The sequence below is a fragment of the Dromiciops gliroides genome, chromosome 5, assembly GCF_019393635.1.
Source record: "Dromiciops gliroides isolate mDroGli1 chromosome 5, mDroGli1.pri, whole genome shotgun sequence".
Classification (NCBI taxonomy): Eukaryota; Metazoa; Chordata; class Mammalia; order Microbiotheria; family Microbiotheriidae; genus Dromiciops; species Dromiciops gliroides.
This window is the reverse complement of record NC_057865.1, coordinates 146,463,042-146,484,419: the sequence shown is the minus strand read 5'-3', so window position 1 is coordinate 146,484,419 and position 21,378 is coordinate 146,463,042. Positions and strand designations below refer to the sequence as shown.

Below are 21,378 nucleotides of genomic sequence, written 5' to 3'. Positions count from 1 at the left end.
CATCTGCAAGTAAAGTAAAGTAAAGTAAAGAAAAATGCAGATTGGACACGAGTTAAACAAGAATTCCTTGAACAGTTAAAGAAAGATTTTATTCTTTTAAGAGCAAAAAAAAATTTAATAAAATAAGAGCAATAAAGGAAAAACCAAGAAAGAAAGAAAGAAAAGAGTGCTATGCAAGAAAAATATGAAAAGAGACTGCACAGAACTGACCCAACCTGTGGGGTAAAAAGAAATGGCTCTTTCCAGATTTCATAGGGTGACAATTAATGATGGGAATACAATCCTGGTACTAGAACTTGGTACTTGTGAATCTAAAAGTGTTCCCAAAAGTGAAAGTGAGCCATAAGGTGACTGATGAAGTGGGCTTTGGCCATATTGATGGGGCTTTCCTATATGAAGATGAAAAAGAAGTTAGACAGGCAATCCAAGTAAAGATTGCAGATGAGACAATGACCAGAGAAGACATATTCTACACTGGGAACCTTTGGAGTACACACCAACTCCCTGATTTGGTCAGGCCTGGCTTGGAAAAGACCCTAAAGAGCCTCCAGCTCTGTATTATCCCTTGGCCTGTCTCTCTTAAACCTGATAAAGATCCCAATGGACAAAAATCACAAAATGATCAGTGACTCTGGATTTGCATGACACTTGAGAGGCCATGAAGAAATGTAAGGATGCAGGTCTCAGGAAGTCCATTCAACCACAAGCAGTTGGAGATGATCCTGAATAAAATTAGGCTTAAATATAAACCTGTCTGCAACCAGGTGAAATGGCGTCCTTACCTGAACCAGAGCAAATCGTTGAGTTCTGAAAGTCAAATGACATCATATTGGTAGCATACAGTGCATTCTGGGAGCCCACAGAGAGACTAGATGAAAAGACTGCCATTCTCCTAGATGAACTAGTCATGAGAGCCATTGCCAAGAAGCATAATCGAAACCCAGCCCAGGTTGTTCTCAGATATTAGAGGTAGTAATCTTGGCAAAGAGCTTCAGTAAAAAGTGAGTGAATCAAAGAGAACCTTCAAGTGTTTGATTTCCAGAAGACATGGAAGTCAATGATGGCCTTAACAAAAACCTTCCCAACCTTCTACCTTAATTCAAGGAATAAACCAACTATCCTTTTAATGATGAATATTAATGAAGTTCTGACTCAAAAGATGTGACCTTGAGGCAGTGCAGTTCTAAAAAAGGAACAGCTTGCATTCTGTTGATTTTCATGGAAATTAAATCCAGTGTTATAGTTAAGCCACACATTCACACCAAGGCACAGTTTAAAGGTAATTCTGTTGTAAGTTCTGCCTTTCCTGCCCCTAATAAAAAAGACAAAATGATACACATTTATATAGCATTTCAAAGTTTACTAGTCATTTTTCATGCAGTAGTGCAAGTATTATACACTTTTTTTCCTAGAAAGGTAACCTTACTCATAGAGGTTGTATTAGAGCTAGTACTGGGCTCAGTCTTCCTCTTTCCTCAAATCTTACTATTAAACTAAGTACTTCAGTATATATGTTGATATCCCCTCCAGCATCCTAACCACTCAATTTCTTAATCTCCTCAACTCTCCTGGACTACTTCTTCAATTCATCATCTATGCTGTAGTGCAGATGAGCTATCCTAGCAATGGTAGTCGTGCCCGCACTTCAGTTCTCTACAAGTTCACCCACTCTCATATACAACAAGAATGCAGTAATTTCTGCAACTCTTCTAGAATCTGCTTTGCCACTACTATGGGGTACAGAAGAAAGTCAATTAAATATACTTTTTAATCATCTTTCAGTTTAAATCCAACCGGGAGTAAATTAGAAATTAAGAAAATAATCATATTTTGTGATTACACACAATGAATATATAATAATAGTTCACTCAAAACCCAAAAGAATACTAGCCACTGTAAGGACTGAGGATGATAAATACTCATATCTGAGGTAACCCCTAAGGCAAAAAATAAAATCTTTAAATCTGTAATCTGTCTATAATAAAAGAGATGTAATTTCAATATATATTATTCCAGATGTACTTTCATAACATTAATAATTAATGGTAAGGGCAGCTAGGTGGCTCAGTGGATAAAGCACCAGCCCTGGATTCAGGAGGACCTTAGATCAAATCGGGACTCAGACACTTGACACCTACTAGCTATGTGACCCTGGGCAAGTCACTTAACCCTCATTGCCCCACAAAAAAATAAAATAAAATAATGGCTACACAATCTATCGAATCAAAATCTAACAAATAGAGAGAGAGAGAGAGAGAGAGAGAGAGAGAGAGAATTAAAAGCTTGGTAAAAGAAGGGCAAAAAGCACTGGTGAGAAAAAACTGAATTAGCCAAAATGTACGAAATCTCACTAAAGAAAATACCACCCCAAATTGGAATTGTCAATTAAGTCAAAAGACTAAAAAATACATAGAAATAACTCACAGGGAGAAAAAAGCGGATACAGAAAACATATTGAAGAGAAATAACTTAAGAGTTATTGGACTGCCTGAAAACCACAATTTAAAAAAAATTAGACATATTTCAAGAAATTATCAAAGAAAACTACATGTACATCTTAGAATCAAAGGGAAAAAAGAAATTGAAAGAATCCAATAGAAACCTCCTGAAAGAAATTCCAAAATGAAAATGACCAGGAATGTTAAGAAAATCTTGCCAATAGTCATAAAGAAACCATTCAAATATTGTAGAACCATGGTCAGGATCATCCAAGATCTAGCAACTACCACTAAAAAGGAATGGAGGGGAGCAGCTAGGTGGCGCAGTGGATAGAGCACCGGCCCTGGAATCAGGAGTACCTGAGCTCAAATCCGGGCTCAGACACTTAACACTTACTAGCTGTGTGACCCTGGGCAAGTCACTTAACCCCAATTGCCTCACTAGGAAAGGAAAGGAAAGGAAAGGAAAGGAAAGGAAAGGAAAGGAAAGGAAAGGAAAGGAAAGGAAAGGAAAGGAAAGGAAAGGAAAGGAAAGGAAAGGAAAGGAAAGGAAAGGAAAGGAAAGGAAAGGAAAGGAAAGGAAAGGAAAGGAAAGGAAAGGAAAGGAAAGGAAAGGAAAGGAAAGGAAAGGAAAGGAAAGGAAAGGAAAGGAAAGGAAAGGAAAGGAAAGGAAAGGAAAGGAAAGGAAAGGAAAGGAAAGGAAAGGAAAGGAAAGGAAAGGAAAGGAAAGGAAAGGAAAGGAAAGGAAAGGAAAGGAAAGGAAAGGAAAGGAAAGGAAAGGAAAGGAAAGGAAAGGAAAGGAAAGGAAAGGAAAGGAAAGGAAAGGAAAGGAAAGGAAAGGAAAGGAAAGGAAAGGAAAGGAAAGGAAAGGAAAGGAAAGGAAAGGAAAGGAAAGGAAAGGAAAGGAAAGGAAAGGAAAGGAAAGGAAAGGAAAGGAAAGGAAAGGAAAGGAAAGGAAAGGAAAGGAAAGGAAAGGAAAGGAAAGGAAAGGAAAGGAAAGGAAAGGAAAGGAAAGGAAAGGAAAGGAAAGGAAAGGAAAGGAAAGGAAAGGAAAGGAAAGGAAAGGAAAGGAAAGGAAAGGAAAGGAAAGGAAAGGAAAGGAAAGGAAAGGAAAGGAAAGGAAAGGAAAGGAAAGGAAAGGAAAGGAAAGGAAAGGAAAGGAAAGGAAAGGAAAGGAAAGGAAAGGAAAGGAAAGGAAAGGAAAGGAAAGGAAAGGAAAGGAAAGGAAAGGAAAGGAAAGGAAAGGAAAGGAAAGGAAAGGAAAGGAAAGGAAAGGAAAGGAAAGGAAAGGAAAGGAAAGGAAAGGAAAGGAAAGGAAAGGAAAGGAAAGGAAAGGAAAGGAAAGGAAAGGAAAGGAAAGGAAAGGAAAGGAAAGGAAAGGAAAGGAAAGGAAAGGAAAGGAAAGGAAAGGAAAGGAAAGGAAAGGAAAGGAAAGGAAAGGAAAGGAAAGGAAAGGAAAGGAAAGGAAAGGAAAGGAAAGGAAAGGAAAGGAAAGGAAAGGAAAGGAAAGGAAAGGAAAGGAAAGGAAAGGAAAGGAAAGGAAAGGAAAGGAAAGGAAAGGAAAGGAAAGGAAAGGAAAGGAAAGGAAAGGAAAGGAAAGGAAAGGAAAGGAAAGGAAAGGAAAGGAAAGGAAAGGAAAGGAAAGGAAAGGAAAGGAAAGGAAAGGAAAGGAAAGGAAAGGAAAGGAAAGGAAAGGAAAGGAAAGGAAAGGAAAGGAAAGGAAAGGAAAGGAAAGGAAAGGAAAGGAAAGGAAAGGAAAGGAAAGGAAAGGAAAGGAAAGGAAAGGAAAGGAAAGGAAAGGAAAGGAAAGGAAAGGAAAGGAAAGGAAAGGAAAGGAAAGGAAAGGAAAGGAAAGGAAAGGAAAGGAAAGGAAAGGAAAGGAAAGGAAAGGAAAGGAAAGGAAAGGAAAGGAAAGGAAAGGAAAGGAAAGGAAAGGAAAGGAAAGGAAAGGAAAGGAAAGGAAAGGAAAGGAAAGGAAAGGAAAGGAAAGGAAAGGAAAGGAAAGGAAAGGAAAGGAAAGGAAAGGAAAGGAAAGGAAAGGAAAGGAAAGGAAAGGAAAGGAAAGGAAAGGAAAGGAAAGGAAAGGAAAGGAAAGGAAAGGAAAGGAAAGGAAAGGAAAGGAAAGGAAAGGAAAGGAAAGGAAAGGAAAGGAAAGGAAAGGAAAGGAAAGGAAAGGAAAGGAAAGGAAAGGAAAGGAAAGGAAAGGAAAGGAAAGGAAAGGAAAGGAAAGGAAAGGAAAGGAAAGGAAAGGAAAGGAAAGGAAAGGAAAGGAAAGGAAAGGAAAGGAAAGGAAAGGAAAGGAAAGGAAAGGAAAGGAAAGGAAAGGAAAGGAAAGGAAAGGAAAGGAAAGGAAAGGAAAGGAAAGGAAAGGAAAGGAAAGGAAAGGAAAGGAAAGGAAAGGAAAGGAAAGGAAAGGAAAGGAAAGGAAAGGAAAGGAAAGGAAAGGAAAGGAAAGGAAAGGAAAGGAAAGGAAAGGAAAGGAAAGGAAAGGAAAGGAAAGGAAAGGAAAGGAAAGGAAAGGAAAGGAAAGGAAAGGAAAGGAAAGGAAAGGAAAGGAAAGGAAAGGAAAGGAAAGGAAAGGAAAGGAAAGGAAAGGAAAGGAAAGGAAAGGAAAGGAAAGGAAAGGAAAGGAAAGGAAAGGAAAGGAAAGGAAAGGAAAGGAAAGGAAAGGAAAGGAAAGGAAAGGAAAGGAAAGGAAAGGAAAGGAAAGGAAAGGAAAGGAAAGGAAAGGAAAGAAAAGAAAAAGGAATGGAGGGGCAGCTAGGTCGTGCAGTGGATAAAGCACTGGCCCTGGATTCCGGAGGACCTGAGTTCAAATCCGGCCTCAGACACTTGACACTTACTAGCTGTGTGACCCTGGGCAAGTCATTTAACCCTCATTGCACCACAAACAAAAAAAAACAAAACAAAAAGGAATGGAAAGCATGGAATATGATTTTCTCAACGCCAAAAGAACTAGGATTACAAACGAAAAGAATAACCTACAGAAGGGGAAATATTAATTTAATTTAAGTAGAAGACATGCTGAAATGACCAGACCTAAAGAGAAAATGACATTCAAACACAAAGACTCAAAGAAAAAAATAAAAAGATAAATGTGGGAAATCATAACACTTAAACAAGGTTAAACTATTTATATTCCCATATGAGAAAATTATATATTTAATCCCTAAAGAACTTTATTATCATTAGGACAGTTACAAAGAATCTCTTTAAATAGAAGGCATGAGTTTATCTATTATGTTGACAGGAAAACAAAAGCAAAAACAGACCTAAGTAAAAGGAATATTCAAGGAAAATACATTTTGCTAAAACGTTTCATGGACAATGAATTAATATCAATACTGAACACATATGCACCAAAAACTATATCATCTAAATTCCTGAAATTCAATGAATCACAAGAGAAAATAAACAGTATGAGGCAGCTAGGTGGCGCAGTGCTGGATTCAGGAGGACCTGAATTCAAATCCAGCCTCAGACACTTGACACTAGCTGTGTGACACTAGCAAGTCACTTAACCCCCATTGCCTTACCAAAAAACAAAAAAAGAATGAAAATAAACAGTAAAACCATACTAATAAAGGACCTCAATTTGCCCCCTCTCAGATCAAGTATATCTAAAACAAAAAAGAAAGTAGGGAGATCGTTAGAACACTAGAGAATTTTCAATATGAATAAAAAGAAATATACCTTTTTCTCTACTATTCATGATACCATTACAAAAATTGACTATGTATTAGGGCATAAAACCATCAAAAATAATCATAGAAAAGCAGAAATATTAAAATTAGCCTTTTCTGACCATGATGCAATAAAAACTGCATTCAATAAGGGGCCTTTGAAGCATGGTATAAAAATTATTTGGAACAGGGCAGCTAGGTGGCACAGTAGATAAAGCACCAGCCCTGGATTCAGGAGGACCTGAGTTCAAATGCGGCCTCAGACACTTGCCACTTACTAGCTGTGTGACCCTGAGCAAGTCACTTAATCCACATTGCCCCACAAAAAAAAAAATTGGGGGGGGGGGTGAATTGGAAACTACATAATCTAATCACAAGAAATTAGTAGATTGAAGAACAAATCACAGGCATAAACAATGATCTCATTAAAGTTAATGACAACAATGAGACAACAGAACAAATTTTGTGGGATTCAGCAAAAGCAATACTTGGAGGAGATTTATATCAATAAATGTTTACATCATCAATAAAAGAAAGATTTGAGTAATAAATTGGGCATTCAACTAAAAAAATTAGGAAAGCAGTAAATTAAAAATACTCAATTAAATACCAAAATAGATATGCTAAGACTCATAAAAGAGATTAATAAACTGAAAGTTAAAAAAAAATCAATCCAACTAATAAAAAAAACTAAGAGCTGGTTTTATAGGAAGAAAATAAAATAGATAAGCCACTGGCTAATCTGATATTTGTAAAAAAGGAAAAAGCCAAATTAGCAGCCTCAAAAATTAAAAGGGTGGGGGCAGCTAGGTGGCACAGTGGATAGAGCACAGGCCCTGGAGTCAGGAGGACCTGAGTTCAAATCCGGCCTCAAACACTTAACACTTACTAGCTGTGTGATCCTGGGCAAGTCACTTAACCCCAATTGCCTCACTAAAAAAAAAAAAAATTAAGTGTGAATACAAAACCAACCAAGATGAAATTAAACTTATTATTAGGAGAAATTTTGCCCAACTTTATGCCCAAAAAACTGATAATCTAAATGAGATAAATATTGACAAATATTTAAATTGCCCATATTAACAGAAAAGGAAAAAATATTATTTAAGTAACCCTACTTTAGAAATAGAAACTGTGAAAGCCATAAATGACCTCCCTAAAACAAACAAACAACAAAACCTAGATCAGATGAATTTAAAAGTAAATTCTACCAAACATTTAAATAATCATTAAATTATTGTGCTATAGGAAATAACAGGCAGGATGACTTCAGAAAGGCCTGGAAAGACATGTATGAAATGATATATAGTGAAGTGAGCAGAAACAAGAGAACACTGAACAGAGACAGCAATATTGTTTGATGACTATTCTCATCAATACAATGATCCAAGACAATCCCAAAGGACAATTGATGAAATATAATATCCACCTCCAAAGAAAGAACTGATATTGATGGAATAGACTGAAGCATGCTATTTTTAACTTTTTCCTTTTAATAAAATTTTCTTGTACAAAATGACAAATATGGTAATGTTTTACATAATTATACATGTATAACCCATATCTGATTGCTTGCCATCTCCAGGAGGAGAGGGAGGGAAGAAGAGACAAAAATTGGAACCCAAATCTATAAATAAAAATGCTCATCACACTCCAAAATTAAATGAATGAATGAATGAATGAATGGGTGGGTAGGCCCAATTGGAAAGGGGGAAATAGATAAATGGATAGCTATTAATTCCAATTCCATATAAACTGTTTGGGAAAAATAGGTAAAGAAGTCTCACTAAAATCTTTTTATGACACAAATATGATTTAGATACATAACCACAGAGAGCAAAAACAGTGAAAAAAAACTATATAACAATTTTCCTAATGAAAACTGAAGCAAGCATTTTAAATAATACACTATCAAGGAGATTATAGCAAAATATATCACAAAGATCATATGACCAGGCTGGATTTATATAAGCAATTCAGGGATGGCTCAATATAAGGAAAATAAACATAATTGTTCATAGCAGTAAGATAAACAACAAAAATTATATGATTATAATGGATTAAGATAATGGATTTAGCAGATACTCAGGGACCCACCTGGAGATTTAAACTGATTGAATTAGATAAAGCGACTTACTATTGACCCCTTACTAGATTGTAAACTTATACTTAAGAGTACTTAAGAAATCATGGTTCTCAGAAGCTGAAGGCTTTGAACTTTGACCACCTTCCAGCTCAGTCAACCAATTGGCTTGAGGAGCCTCCCATTTCTGGGAAAGGACAGGAAGGAGGAAGCTGACCCTGCTCATGGAGCTCACTCTCTTTGGACTGTGAGATATCACAGTGGCGGCAGAAGACTTCTCAGGGGAGTTAGGAAAGTTAGGACTGCCAGATTATAGGAATTCTGTTCTCAATCTTTCTCTTTCTTTTACTATCTTTCAATAAACCCTTAAAAAAATAAACTCGTTTATCAGTGATTTTAGTCAGTTTCCCCCAAAACTGAGGGGACAGATTAGAACCTACATTTAGAAATTTAAATTACACAATTGATAGATGTGGGAAAGACTTTTCACAAGATATAAATACTTATTCCTAATAAAAACACTAGAAAGCAGAAGTATAAATGGCACATCTTAAAATGATAAGTAGTTATCTATCTAAAACCAAGAACAAGCTTTATTTCTAATGGGTATAAACTAGAAGTCTTCCCAATTGATCAGGAGTGAAGCAAGGATATCTATCATATCCATTATTATTAAGTTTTCTACTAGAAATGCTAGTTATACTATAGCAATAAGACAATAAACAGAATAAGCATAGGGAATGAACAAAATGATCACTTTCTCTAGTTATTATGATGGCATGCTTAGAGAACCAAAAGAATCAACTGAAATTAGTCCAAAGAATTAACAACTTTAGCAAAGTTGTAGGATATAAAATAAACTTAAACAAATCATCAGCAAGTATACATATTACCAACAAAACCCAGCAGGAAGAGATAGAAAGAGAAATTCCAATAAAAAAATAACTAAAGATAGTATAAAATATTTAGGAGTCTATCTGCTAAGATATATACAGAACTATATGACCACAATTACCAAAAACTCCTCACACACGGATCTAAACATATGTGGAAATATTAACTGTTCATAAGTAGGCCAAGCCAACACAAGTAAACTAACAATGCTTACCTAAATTAGTTTCTTTATTCAATTCCATACCCAATAAACCTACCAATGAATTACTTTATAGAGCTCAAAAATAATAATAAAATTATTAAAATTAGTCAAGAATATATCAAGAAAATGAATGAAAAGAAAAAAGTGATGGAAAGGGGTCTGGCACTATCAGGTTTGAAACTATACTAGAAAGCAATAATCATCAAAACAATTTGGTACTGGATAAGAAATGCAGTGGCTTATCAATGGAATAGCGTAGGTACACAATATATAGAAGCAAATGAGCACAATAACGTATTATTTGATAAACCCAAAATCTAAGTTATTGGGACAAGACTACTGAAAAAAACTATAAAGTAGCACGGCGGGAATCAGGTATAGTTCACACTGTGTACCAAAATAAGCTCAAAACCAGTATATGATTTAGAAACAGAGGAGGATATCAGAAGCAAATTAGGGGAGCAAGGAAAAAATTACCTGTCAGATCTATAGATAGAAGAAGAGTTCAAGATCAAACAAAAGATAGAGGCTATCACAGGATATTGAAATGGATAATTTTGATTGCATTAAAGTCAAAAGTTTTTTAATTATAACCAATGCAGTGAAAACTAAAAGGAAAAAGAAAACTGAGGGAAATTTTTACAGCTAGTTTCTCTGATAAAGGTCTCATTTCAGAAGTATGTAGAGAACTGAGTAAAATATATAAAAATAAGACCTATACTCCAATTGATAAATGTTGATATGAATGAACAGTTTTCAGAAAAGGAAATCAAAGTTATCAACAGTTATATGAAATAATTCTCCAAATGATTAATAATTAGATAAATGAAAATTAAAACAAATTTGAAAAAACATCTCATAGCCATCAAATTGGCTAAAATGATAGAAAAGGAAAATGACAAATGCTGGCGGGGAGGTAGAAAAATAGGCACACTAATGCACTGTTGGTGAAGCTGTGAACCAGTCCTACCATTTTGGAGAATTACTTGGAATGAGGTCAAAGGGCTATGAAACTGTGCACACCCCTTGACCCAGCAATACTACTATTAATTCTTCACTACCAAGAGAGTAAATAAAAAGCTAAAGGACTCATATATACAGGAGCATTTATAGTAACTCTGTGATTTTTTTTAAAAAATTGTAAACTAAGGGAATGCCTATCAACTGGGAAAAGGCTTAACAAATTATGTATATTATGGTGATGGAATATGATTATGCTTTAAGAAATGATGATGTAGATTTTAGAAAAACCTGGGAAGACATGAACTGATACAAAGTGAAGTGAGCAGAACCATTAAAATATTATACACAGTAACAGCAATAGTGTAACAATGATGAAGTGTGACTTAGCTACTCCGATCAATATGATGATTCACAACATAAAGACTCATGATGAAAAATGCTATCCATCTCCAGAGAACTAATGGCTTTTGAGTGCCAAATAAAGCTTAATTTTTCTTTCTTGCTTTTTTCCACAACTCAAATACTGTGGAAATATTTTGCCTGACTTTATATGTATCATTTTCTTGCTTTCTCAATGGGTGGGGGAGGGGCAGAGGAAAATAATAAAACAATAAAATAAAATAATAAATTTGCTGAATTTTTAAAAAAAGAAATAGAGTATACTACCAGTAGAATTACGAAGTGTTCAATTACACTAGAAAAGCAACTAAGTTGTTCATTGAACTCAAGAAGACTACAGGGCATATAACCTAAAGATATCAAAGACAAATACAATGTTTCGATATATATCATGTAACGATTGGAATGACGCCACCTGCTGGATACTTACTGTAGAAGAGTTCTGCCCATGAAGCGAAGGTCTTTGAGGGCAAGACCAGGCATCAGGAAGTGACGCAGACTAGTTGGAGGAGGAAGGAAGAGACTGGCGCTCAGGCTCGCGCTCTTTCCTCTGGACTCTGGTGGAAAGCGGAGCTAGAAATGTGCTCTCCCTTTAATAGATAGGAATCTAGGCCTTTTTCTCTCTCTTTACCAAATTCTTATTCTCCTTAATAAATGCTTAAAAGTTTAACTCTTGCTAAAGCTTATAATTTATTGGCGACCACTCATTAGATATTTTAGACAGTTTAGCTAGAATTTTAGCCCTTAACAATCAAAATAGTCATAGTAGCAATTTTAGGGGAAGCAAGTAGGTACCCAGCAATTGGAAAATTGTAGAATAAACTAATGAATAGAATAATTCAGAAATATTTGGGGAAACTTTTATGAACTACTGCAGAATACAGTAATTAAGTAGAACCAAGAAAACAGTATCCATATTAATCACAATTTTTAAAATCCAATAACAGATATCAGATTTCAGATCAAGGTACCAATTAATCTTGATTTATCACATACTTCATTGTAATTGGTTAAAGAAAAAGGTGCGCTCTATTGTTACAAAATGTTGCATGAGCTTTAAGCCCTGATTTGTACAGTGTTTTATTTTGGTTAACTTAATAGTGTGTGTGGGGGGGGGGGTTGTTATAAGGCAGGATTCTATGGATAGATGACCTTAAAAATAAAGAGCATACCATAAGAAAAATAGAAAAAAGTCATACACCTTTCACAGTTATGGGAAAGAATTATATTCTTAACAAAAGAAGAGCTAGAAGTAATTACTAAGGATACAACAGATGACTTTGATTACATTAAACTGCAAAAAAATAAATAAATAACCTACCTAGGATAAGATGGGAAGCAGTCAAAGGGAACGCAAAATTTTTTTGTCAATTTTCTCTGAAAAGAGTTTGGTATCCAAGGCATATGAACAATTAACATATATATACATACATATACATGCACACATACATATTTAGATATGCACACACATATAAACATTTATGAGCAAAAGTTTATCCAATAGATAAGTGGGTAAAGAATAGCAACAATTCTGAATGAAAACAGTACAAACTATTAAGAACCATATGAGTGGGAGCAGCTAGGTGGCGCAGTGGATAGAACGCTGGCCTGGAGTATCAGGACTCAGACACTTAACACTTACTACCTGTGTGACCCTGGGCAAGTTACTTAACCCCAATTGTCATAAGAGTGGATAGAGCACCCGCCCTGGAGTCAGGAGGACCTGAGTTCAAATCAGGCCTCAGACACTTAATAATTACTAGCTGTGTGACCCTGGGCAAGTCACTTAACCCCCATTGCCCCACCAAAAGAAAAAAAAAGTCAAAAGTTTTATCACCTATCCTTTCAATATACACAATGAAAGCTTGCCCAATACTAATGTAAATTCCAAATGTAACTGTCTTTAAGACTAATGTCATATTTCCAACACTGACAACTTGGAAAACGGTAATATAAAAGCAAGGATTTCGATTTGGAAATTTTTATGCTTTAAAAGTATAGAAAAAGGGGCAGCTAGGTGGTGCAGTGGATAAAGCACTGGCCCTGGATTCAGGAGGATCTGAGTTCAAATGTGGCCTCAGACACTTGACACTAGCTGTGTGGCCCTGGGCAAGTCACTTAACCCCAACTGCCTCACCAAAAAAAAAGTGTAGAAAAATGGGAAATACATTTATGAAATTTTTATAGATAGCCCTGCAGAAATAGTTTAAGCTATAAAATTCCTGAGAACAATGTATCACTAAATGTTTCAAGTCATATGAATTTCCTTGTTTTTACATGAAGTCAAGTGCTTAAAATTCTCTTGATCTTTCCCTAGATTTCCTTTCTCTCATGCTTGTTTCCTTTTTTTATTCCACCTTAGATGCTTGAAAAGAAATCTGACAAACCAAAGGTCTGATCATAAAATGACATTTAATATGGCATCTACACCAGCCAAAACCTATTTTATTTTCAGTTTGTTAACCTAACAAGTCAGCTTTTATAAACATATTTGTCATATATACTCTTTAGTCCAACTACTTTGAAAAAATACCTCTAGGAAAATTATGTGCCAAATTATTGTGCATGCACTGTACTTAATTTCTAAACTTGATCATAACCACATGCTTTCTCCTTTTCCCCAAGATTACAATAAGACACTGGGCAGCAATATGAACTAGTCAGTTAACAAATCATTTTTGAATACCTTCTTTTCCTAAACAGAAATATTTCAGCCATTCCTAATTTTTTTTTCTCAATGACATTCGTTCACTCTATTCAGCAAGTTTCTTTAAAGAAGTCGTTTTCCTCCAAAAAGGTAATATATTAACTGCTATCAATATCAACCAATCATGAACCTTGTTCCTATTATCAAAAGCTCTAATAACAGTTGGCCCCTATCTTCTTCACTATTGAACCTCCCCCCACCCTCAGTCTTCATATCCTCTCATCACCACCATTTTACTGGCATCATAGTCACAGGACATAAAATTGTTTTTTTCCTCAGAAAACAGAATGTTTAATATCTTATGGATAGCCACAGACCTGAAGTAAAAGATGTTCAAGAAACCAACCTTCTGAAATTTCTTTATTTTAGAAAAAAAATTATCACCTCAAACTCTAATCTCCAGAAAAGGACAACAAAATTCCCACCATTTTCTCTATTTACTCAGCTATGTTTTTTAATCACATAAGAAATTTATGCAGTGTCTTATTCTAAGGACATATACCCACTTCCTCACTCTACTAATTAATTTATTTAAAGTGATCATTTTGTCTAACTACTCTTTATATACTACTTCATTAAATTTAATTCCCTTTTTGAATATTATATCTTCAAGTATTTGCCTACGGCATTTTATTATTCTTTGTTTTAAATTAAACTATTTATGTTTCTGCAGTTTAAAAAAAATGCAAAAATGCATAATTATCACCAAAAAAAGCTTGCTATTCAATTGCAAAATGTCAATATTGAGTATACATTAACTAAATATGATAGAACAAGATAACTTCTTTAATACTCTAGAGGAATATGTAATATTGTTTAGTATACATATTTCTGGTAAACAGTAGCAAATCCATTTTATTATTTGTTATAACAAGATAATGACTATAGCTTTATTTCAGTTCCAAAACAAAAATTTCTTGGTTCCACATCATATAGCAAAATACTAAATAAAGGTGAAATATCTACTTAAAAGTATAATCACTTGATTGACAGATGAAATAATTGCTTTAAAAATACTTCTGAGTCATTTTGTCCTTACCTGCAGGCATGAACCATTACTGCATGCAGTGACTGTTCCATTTCCTAGCACAGACTTGAAGAAGCATCATATCTATCTCACAGAATGTGACTAATCTGTGGGTTTGCAATTCCTAAGCTATTTACAAAGGGCACTCCCTTTCCATATAACATGTTTAGCACAATAAAAAAAAAAAACCAATTTTTCCAACCTAGATTTAACAGATAACCTTAGTAATTATGCATCAGCCCCCTAAAAATAAAGGAGGAAAAAAAATCTAATCTTGACAATTACTGGAATAAACCAAAGGATTCTTTATTGTTATAGAAAAATTTTTAAGATTTTAACAACTGCTATACATAAACCAGTAGTATGCTATATAGTAATTTGCATGCTGCAGCTTAGATTTCACTATTTGGAAAAAAAAATCCATAATCCTCTGCAAAGGAAGAATAGCTTAACCAATATAAAGGCAGCACAAAACCCAGTATACAATAAAATACATTATATCAAACTTGACAAGAAAAAATATACTGGCTTGCTTCTTAGCAGTGCTACACCATTAATTGTTCATGCAAGAGATGTAGCTGTACCTTTCTGAAGAGGACGACTTCTCAGAGTTAACTGACATCAGCAGCTCAATCTTCTGCTTGATTTCTGGAAAAATCAGAAAATATTCACAACCAAGATTGCCTGCCCTTGCTATCCAGTCTTTTATCAAGAGATTTTTCTTCTCTAATCCCTTTTGTTAAGAATGAGGCCACAAGATTCGCAGTACTTCTGAAAAGACTGTGATTCAATGGTGCTATAAAGGAAAAAAGCTCCAGAGGCATCAGGCCTTGCTAAACTATGCACATGACTGTTTATGAAAGCAGGAAGTACCATTTCTTTTAAGCAGAGGGGTGTTTTCTTTTTTAAGGTTGAACTGACATAAATTTACTAGACAATTCTGGTTTCTGCAAATTTAAGTTCAAAGGACAAATTGTAAATTATGCAAAGACTAGACCAAATAGCTCCCAGAGACTAGGTAATTAAGTTCCAGACAGGAACAGGAACATATTCATCCCTAAGCTGCCTCCATTTCACAAGGCCTGAAAAATATGGCTCTGTGAATCATTTTTGTTGCTTAAGAATAAAATATTAAATCAGTATTCCAATTTATAGATTAAAAATAAAAGATCAACAAGGATTATAATTCCCTGTTGGTCCACAATTAAAAATATGTACAGTGTAGCATTTTCAAACATACCAGTTAAACGCGTTCTCATTTTATACCTTAAGAGTTCTACCCCCTTCCCCCCCCCCCACCGGCTCAATACAGTACCAAGGAACAGGAAGCTCAAGTAAATGAGCTGATATATTATACTTTGCCTTTTAAGAGGAGACTGTGGGTGCTATCCAGAAGGGAAATGTAATTGCTAGTTCAATTTTATTTAAAGATAATTCCCAATCCTGAATTGGGAAAGGGTAGATAGAGACCAAGAACAATGTAAAAAAGAGGAAGAAAAACAAAAACAAAAAATCTTTAGTGTCTTGCAAGAAATTCACTAAATTAAAGCATGCATATATGAGGATATATAGGCACATACTTACATATACATATAAATTTGATTTTCTTTCTATATATTTATCATTTGTATCTATCAATACAGATATGTATTGATTTTTCTATTTATTTTTTCTATATATAGACTATATAAAAATATGTATCTATCAATAGAGAGAAAAACTATATTGCATATATATGTATATATGAATAGAGAAGAAGTAAGAAAATAAATTGCATTATAAATGCTAGGGTTCAGTGAATAATTATGTCATATATTATGTATTGAATTTTAATACACTCTGTGTGTGTGTGTGTGTAGCTATAGATATCTTTTTAAACACATAACTGGGTAACTACAGACAAGTTGCTTACTCTGTAAGTACATAAATAATTTTCCTCCAAGAATCATTCAAAGTATATTTTCATAATACAAAGATCAGAAACTAAACATTCAACAGAATTTTATTGAAATATTTTAAAACTCCAAAGATCTCTTAACGTAGTAATTTTTTAAAAAGCAAGGAAGAAAGGAAGACACGGAGAAGGAGAAGTTTAGAGAAAAACAATCCCCACAAAACAAAATTTAAACCTTTCAAAAATATCTGAATCTGGACTCAGATACACTAGTAAAAGATTCAGGGGAATGGGCAAATAAATAACAAAAATCATTATCAAATTTTATAGGATTTCCTATATGGTGTTAAAATTCAGAATTGTAAATTTAAACTCTTTTATTTTTGCACTATTTTTCACAAAACACCCAAATTTCCTTTCCCTTTTTTTTTTTTTTTTTGGTGAGGCAATTGGGATTAAGTGACTTGCCCAGGGTCACACAGCTAGTAAGTGTGTAAAGTGACTGAGGTCCTTTCACTTTCAAGACTGAGTGACTAACTATAACTTAACAAATAGGAAGGTCAAACATTTTTAAAAGGTTTAGCACATTTTTTTATTCTGAAAAAGGCAAAAGGTTTAAAATAATGTGATATGTGTAAATATATTTATCTATAAATTTGGCACCATCAGGAAAATCCATGACCTACTATACAGGGGCACAAGGAATGTTAATGGATATGTGTACATTGGTTACAGAAAGAGGGACACATTCTGGCCCCTTCCTGAAAGACAAGCATAACCAGGGGCCCCTGATTGGTCCTCAAGTATCCCTAAAACCCACGTGCACTGTTAAAGCTGTTTGACAATTTAGCTCCTTGAGCTCACTATATGGGGTATATACAGACAGAGTAAAGAAGGATAGATTCCAGTTTATCTTTCAATATATCCTCTTGGATTTCAAGTGGTTTTTCTTTACCCCACCCCACGCCTAACCTCTCTCCAGTCACCAAACCCTTGTAACTGCACTCATATGAAAGCAATAACATGTACTTGCCTAGGCAAAACCGAGATAATACCTCAAGTCCCTGGATGTCTGTTCAGTTTTGTGTTTCTTTCCTTGATCCCAGGTTACCAAACAGAGATCCTGGAGCTGTGTTTCCCAGCCCTTTATCAGTTACACCTAATTGAAGAGGGCTAGTTGCCCTGTACTTAACATTCAAGGATAATTCTCAGAAGGGTACCAATTGTAAGAAGATTCTTCAGCTTAAAAAACTAAAATGCATGCCTAACTGGCCAGAAGACCGGGACTTCTGAGTTTCTTTTACAGGACAGATCTAAAGTGCAGTCCTACAATGTTGTCTTTACGTCCCCTACAAAGTACAGTAGGAGTGACAGGATACTGTTTCATGTTTTAATTATTTGTCGATGTGTGCTTCTGAGACTTTTGGAGTATTTCTTTTGGGGGTAGAGAAATTAACTGTCCTATACCTAATATCTAGAAGGACCCTATTAATTTCTTTATGAGGAGACACTAAACATAAGACCAAGACATATTCAACTTATGTTTAAGAGATTTTTCTTCTGGAACTTGGGGGGTAAAGTAGGGACAGAATGAACTAGACAGTGTAAGAGAAAGCATGCTCCACTCTCTTTAGGGCCAGACTCCCATAGAAATAACATGCTTAGTTGAGCCCAGAGTCAGAGCCCTTTTGTAAGAAAGGAATATCCCATAGGTAACAAAAGAAGAGATTGTAACACAGAATAAAAGAGCCAATGAGGGGATGTCCATCAATTGGGGAATGGCTGAACAAGTTGTGATATATGAATGTAATGGAATTCTATTGTGCTGTAAAAAACGATGAGCAGGTGGAGTTCAGAGAAACCTGGAAGGACTTGCATGAACTGATGGTGAGTGAGATGAGTAGAACCAGAAGAACTTTATACACAGTATTAACAACATTATGTGTTGATCAACTGTAATACACTAGATTCTTTTTTTTTTTTTTGGTTTTGTTTTTGTAAGGCAATTGGGGTTAAGTGACTTGCCCAGGGTCACACAGCTAGTAAGTGTGTAAAGTGTCTGAGGCCAGATTTGAACTCAGGTCCTCCTGAATCCAGGGCTGGTGCTCTATCCACTGCGCCACCTAGCTGCCCCTAGATTCTTCTCACCAATCCAATGGTACAAGAAAGTTCCAAAGGACTCATGATGGAAAAGGCTCTCCAAATCAAGAGAAAAAAAAAAAAGGAACTGTGGAATATGGATGCTGATTGGACGAAACTATTTCTTTTGTTTTGGGTGCTGTTAGTTTTCTGTTTTGAGGTTTTTCCTCTTTGCTCTGAATCTTCTTTTATAACATGACTAATAAAGAAATATGTTTAATGTTATTATGTATATATAACCTATATCAGGTTGGCTGCTGTCTAGGGGAGGAGGGGAGGGAGAAAAATTTGAAATTGGAAATCTTATATAAACAAATGTTGAAAACAATTTCTACATGTAACTGGAAAATAATAAAATACTTTTATTTTTTTCTTAAATGGTAAGTTCAAATCTTATCTCTGAAACATACAAGCTTTGTGATCCTGAGAAAGTCACTCAACCTCTAAGTGTTCCAGACAATTCTCTAAGATTATAAATTGCAGAGCACTTTTAGTTCTATTACTGATAGAGGAAATCTCCTGGCCTTAGGCTAGCTCCCTGCAACAATGAAACTACAGATCCAGACCCTCCCTAATCCTGACTTAAGAATGTAAATTATAAAAGTCTGAAGAAAAATTTTTAAAAAGATGGCATGGTCACACTGTAATTCTCAACAACCTTAAAATGCTAGAAAGAAATACTCTCATCTTAAATCCATGCAGCCAAACCTGGCATATAATCATAACAACTGCACCTTGGCAACATGTACAATGTACACTGGGAAACTAAAAACCAACAAGGGCTCCAAATATTCAGGAAAGTCCAATCAACACAGAATGTGGCTCGGCAGTGCCCCACTGGTATATATTTTCATTATGGTGTCCCTCAAGAGAAAATGGAGTACCCAGTTATACCCACAAAATACAAAGATGCCAGTTGTACTTTTATATCTTCATATCCTTTGTAGCCACTGCTATACCCTGCTCCATTCACGTTACTTTTTGCAATAGTCTACCTTAAATTTCTTTCCCAGTTTATTTCTTTAGTATCAATTGCCCAGACAATTATAGAATCATGACAGCTGGGTAGAGCAGTAGGATAGAGCATTGGCCCTGGAGTCAGGAGGTCCTGAGTTCAAATCTGGCTACAGACATTTCTTAGTTGGGCAAGTCACTTAACCCTGATTGCCTCAAAATATCCGGGGCCATCTCCAGTAGTCCTGATGTGAGAATTGGAATGACACCCCTTGCTGGAGAGATATTGCAGGGAAACTCCACCATGAGGAGAAAGCATGTGATTTAGAAACCACTGACTTTAGCTTCTGGGAAGTGACCTTTTCTAGGGTTTCAAAGGTCAGTTCCGAGTCAGGAAGTGATGTTTGCTCATGGGTCCTGTCAATCAAAGTTACCAGCCAATTAGCTTGGAGCTGTGTATGTGTGGACGGCCCTTTTTTCCTGTTTCACAAGAGGTTCTGGGGGTAGCCACAGAAGCGTGGGTCTTTTGGGTTCCTGACCTCAGTTTGTCGGGTCTGATGCTGGGGTCCCTTAAAGATAGTTAGATTATTACCTCTCTCCTCACCAACTTCTGATTATACTTTAATAAATACTTAAAAGTCTAAACTCTTGCTAAAGCTCCTAATTTGGGGTGACCACTCATTGGATTTTAGACATCATAGATAGAATTTTAGCCCCTTACACTGTATCTTGCCACTGGACCCAGATAGCTCTGGAGGAGAGAATGAGGCTAGTGACTTTGCACAGCCCTCCCTCACTTAAATCCAATTCACTGCAAGTCATGACATCACCCCTTATGTGGGATGGAATTAAGGTGACCAAACTGATCGTGAGTCATCCCAAAAGAATTACAAGACTCAGTGACTCAGTTTCCCAAGTTTTATTGAAAGACTGTTGACGAAAGGGAGAGTACCAGAAAAATGGAAAGGTATCTCTTGAATAGGGAAAGAGAAGACAGTTATATTTATAGTATGGATAAATTGATTATCAGTCTCACTATAATAATCTCCTTATGGAGGTACAGAGGAGGGCCAATCCTAATTTGGAGTTCCTGGGGACTTAAGCCAACCCTCAAGGTGGGTATCTTTTTCCAAGGAGGTATGTTTTGGGGGTTTACATGTCATAAGATGAATCTGGGGACAAATTTGGTCTTTTCTGCACGTCACCTCAACTTGCTGAGGTCAGAGTGTCCTTGTGTTTTTCATTCTTAAGCCTACTTTCTGGGTATTAACATTTATCAGTTAGGATTTCTATAACCTGTCTCTTTATGTTTTTGTTGTAGTTAAGGTCTCTGTAACCTGCCTCATTATGTTTTTGTTATGAGTAGTGATTAATGGGGTAATTAATAGGAGCCAGACCTCCAGGTACCAAGAACCTAGGCCTGACTTTGATGAAGGCCCAAATCTTAAGTTATCCATTAATTTCTTTCAGAACTGGGGTCCATAAGTTATAGCCCCTCTTGGAGCTCAGATCTAAATTAGAGCTTGGGTTTTAAGTTTGTCTGTTAACCCCTTCTTTACCTCCTACATCACTAATGATGTGGGATAGAATTAAGGTGATCAGATTGATTATGTTGTCCCAAAAGAATTACAAGACTCAGTGACTTGGTTTTACAAGATTTATTGTGAGTGATCACAGGGAGAAGCATGGAATAACAAAACACTGAGGAAAGCAGCAACAAGAAGTACACTGTACCTTAATATAACATTAAATCCAGTCATAACATTGGGCAGAAGAATGAGAAAGGAATAAAAATAATTCCCCTATAAAAAACCATTATAGTGACAGGGATGCTCAAGATGCAAATCCAGGAGAGAATGACTCAAAAAAAAAAAATTTATCAGCAAAGCCTCAAAGGAAAACATAGCTTTGGCACAAATTCAACTAGAATTCCATAAAAGATAAAGCAAGACTTTTTTTAACTGTTTTATAGATATAATGAGAACACTTAAAGAA

At 35.5% G+C, this 21,378-nt stretch overlaps 1 protein-coding gene and 1 pseudogene across 1 annotated transcript in view; one reads left to right on the top strand and one right to left on the bottom strand.

Annotated features, from left to right (window-relative positions):
- SRPK2 (SRSF protein kinase 2) overlaps nucleotides 1-21,378 on the bottom strand; it is a 236,623-nt gene that overhangs the window by 135,894 nt on the left and 79,351 nt on the right.
- LOC122727986 lies at nucleotides 233-1,140 on the top strand (annotated as a pseudogene).